The sequence below is a fragment of the Vitis vinifera genome, chromosome 14, assembly GCF_030704535.1.
Source record: "Vitis vinifera cultivar Pinot Noir 40024 chromosome 14, ASM3070453v1".
Classification (NCBI taxonomy): Eukaryota; Viridiplantae; Streptophyta; class Magnoliopsida; order Vitales; family Vitaceae; genus Vitis; species Vitis vinifera.
The window spans coordinates 24,029,627-24,033,454 of record NC_081818.1 but is presented as its reverse complement, the minus strand read 5'-3'; the positions used below and the strand labels follow the sequence as shown (position 1 = coordinate 24,033,454).

The following is a 3,828-nucleotide window of genomic DNA, read 5'->3' as shown; positions in this document are numbered from 1 at the left end:
ATTAGGTGATAATTGTATTTATATCTTTTTTTTTTTGGGAGAATTACTGAATAGGGTAGGTTGAAAAGAATAATTACAAGGAAGGTTCACTCATCTCAAGGATTTTTAGAGGACAATTTTACCCATTAATATGTTTTATATATTATTTATAAATAAATTTGAGATTGTTAATGATGTGTGACCCATACATGATGGTAAGTACAGGTTGATAGGTAATTAACAGTACATTTCTTAACCCGAAAAAATTGTTGTTCACTTTTAAACAATCAAGTGATTGTTCAAAAATTTACTATTTATTTTTCAAAAAATTGAGATTTTTTAAAGAACCTTGTAAAAAAAAAATTGAGATTTTTTTTTTTTTTTTTTAGAAAACAAAAAACTATTTTCGAAAACAATTACAAAATAGGCCTTTACCCATCATTCCCTATTGTTTATTTGCAAATCATCATATTCTCAAAATATAGGGAACATATTGAGCCAATTAGGGTTAACAAATTAAGGAGTAAAATAACATTACTTTCCCACTAAAGGCAGAACCTTGACAAGTTAAAGCTATGACCCCAAAGGTCACCTACTAGAGTGTTAAATGCTTAATAACTAGTTAACCAATTCAACTGATTGCTAAACTGGTCGAACCTAAATTAAGCCTGCTAGTTGTTTCAAGTTTCCAATATAAATATGAGCTCTAAAATTGCATTTATTTCTTTTCTTACTTACCAAAGAACCTCCATTAAGTGTAATTGAGTGCTTTGAATCAAAATTAATATGTACCTTTAGTGTGCCTTAACTTAGGTTGATTAGTTAGACATCATATGGATAATTTTTTTATTAAGTTTAAATCCATTTTTTTTTTCATATTTTTTTCTCAAATTTTTTGGAGATTAAATGTAGCTTAAAAGATTTTTTTTTTTTTTTTTTTTTTTTTTTTGCTTCAAATTACCTATGTGAAGTAATGTAAAATTATAAATATAAATAAAGTTGAAAATTCAACATAAGAGGGCATTTGGTCTAGTGGTATGATTCTCGCTTAGGGTGCGAGAGGTCCCGAGTTCAATTCTCGGAATGCCCCTCTTATTTTCACTTCTGACCTTTTTAAACCTCCTGCTGGTTTCTTGGCTCCCAAACAGGGTCTTAGAGTTTTGGTTATCCTAACTTCAAAGTCGAGCCTCTAAAACTTCAGATTATTATAATAGAAATGTGATTCAATGAAGTGGTAATTTAAGTTATTTTTCTTTCTTCCCCTTCTTTAATTATGAATGAGTCCTATATTTTATTATTATTTCTTATTTAAGAAACCTCAGAAAAAGACTAAAAATGATTAAAAAATAAAAACTATTAAGTACAAAATAAAGACTTTATAATAAACCTAGTTAAGATGATGTGACAAAACTCAATATTAATTAAGAATACCTGAATTAAGGTATAAAATATATAGTTGTTGAGCTTTCGGTAGTTGTCATAGTTAAACTCGTCCTTTCATAATATTAAATTATTAATTGACATTACATGATTAGAAGTACAAAATATAAGGTGTTTGAGCTTTCATTAATTGTTAAATTAAACGTTACTGTCATCTCACTCTTTTTCCTAATGTTAATTAATAATATATTAAATAAGATATAAAATATATAGTTATCAAGCTTTTGTTAGTCATCCTGATTAAGATTGTCGATAACATGAAATTAGCAAAGGAAGATCAATGAAAGTAAAAATGTTATATAGTAAAAAAAAAAAATGAAAATTATGAAATTAAAAATACAAAAAAAAAAAATTTAAATTAAAAGAAAAACAATGTGTGGAAAGAAAACTAAAAATTATACAAAAATAAAATAAAAATATACCATTATTTACAAAAAAAAAATGATTTTACAAAAATAAAAAGGGGGAAAATCATTATATGGAAAAAAATAAAAATTTAGGAAAATAAAATAAAAATGATATGTGTGACATCATATGACATAAGGAAGTTGGTGGGATGGGTGGAATAATAATGATAAAAATAATAATGATCATCTCCACTAGACAATCATGCTAGGAGGATTGAAAACGAAGGTTTGTCATGTAGATGATTGCAGGAGGAAATACTTGTCAAGAAAACTTAAGTTATGTTGGTAAGGAATCTTAACGTTTGTTTGGTAACTATTTTGAAGAATAATTTTTTATTTTTCAGAAAAAAAAAAAGAAAATATGTTTAATAATTAGAAATTATTTTTTGTCTTATATTCTTAAGAACAAAAAATATGATGTTTTTAGATAGTATCTTTTAATTGGTTGCTATTATTTTTACTTGTTTTCTACGGATTATTTTTAAAAATAATTATACAAACATATAGAATAATAAAAAATAAAGTGTTGTATATAAAAATTATTTTAAAAATATTAAAAAAGGTTAAAGACATTTCAAGTTTTCAAATAGAGTTTTGTTTTACAAAACATTAAAATTCTCAAAAACTGTTTTTAAAAACTATTTTCGCTATCAATTATTAATTAAGGCATTAAGTTATTAAATAAATAAATAAATTAAAAACATTGAAAATTTATGGATTTCTTTCTTAGAAATAGAGCATTCCTAGCCCAACAGGATTTATGACCAATTTAAAGTTGATCAATAATAGCAAAGGCAAGATGGCAGTTAAGGCAATGAAGATGGCTATTTGCCGTGGGCGATCAGTGATCGTAGGCTCCACCTTTACCTAACATATTAATGGGGATGATGAGAAATAACAAGAAACAGGCAATAATGGCTACCAATTCGTATGTTGGAAAACCATACCAAAGAGGATTGGAATTAGAGATGGAACTTGGAGGTTATACGGCTTCAAATGAGAAAATGGTAAGAAAAAAAATTTGTATGGAATATACAATTATTAGGGAAGCTCGAGTTAGTAAGGAAAGAAAAATGAAAATTAAAAATATTATATTATTAAAAAAGTAATAGAAAACCCAAAATTTGAAATTTAACTCTTTATTATTTTTTGGTCTCATTTTGATAAAAATGAGAACATTTTTTTCTTGTAAAAATATTTTTTTTTTATAAAAAAAAACCTATATGTAAATATTTGAAATGATAAAACACATGTATATCCAAAATGAGTTATTTTTTAAATGAAAATATGAAAAATGGTTAAATTCATAAACTTGAAGATTATTTCATCATTTTAATCAATTAATTCTTATAAAAACTATGATGATTCTATTCATGCAATACAATACATTGCAGAAGAGCCCATATGATCTAATCATAATATATTTGATCACTTTAATATTGATAATGATTATTCAAACCTAGAATGTTTTGGAGTTGGGCTTTGGTGACAATGACTTTCTTTGGTTTTATTTAATGAAAAAATTTATAAAAATCTAGAAAAATAAATTAAAATGAAATTATGGACCCTGCATTTTGCTTGATGCGTTCCCACTCGATGACGAAACTCATTTTTTATTTTATTTGGTGAAAATTTGATTTTTAGAAAAAGACTTGGAGTCGCCACTTATTTTTGTTTTATTTTTTAAAGGAAAAACAAAATAAGAAAGAAGAACTCTAAGTCTGACTCCTAAAGGAAAAAACAAGTCTGTGAAAAACCGAGTTTGAGTTCGGGGATCAGGTTACTTATCAGGAAGGTACGGTGGTGAGCCATAGCACCTCCTAAGCCCGTATACATACGGTCTCTACTAAACTAATTGAGGGAATTGTGATAATTAATTAATTAATTATGGATACCAAGAAAAATAATCATGTAAATGAGTATGTATAAGTCATAGTGAAAATCAATATACACAAAAATAATGATGAAATTTAATTATAAAAATACACAAAATAAATAATAA

The 3,828-nt window shown here is 25.7% G+C and overlaps 1 non-coding gene across 1 annotated transcript; it reads left to right on the top strand.

Moving 5' to 3' along the window:
- Window positions 1-997: 997 nt before the first annotated feature.
- Window positions 998-1,069, top strand: TRNAP-AGG (transfer RNA proline (anticodon AGG)). The gene has a single exon. It is a non-coding gene; the product is annotated as a tRNA-Pro (tRNA).
- The last annotated feature ends 2,759 nt before the right edge of the window (window positions 1,070-3,828 follow it).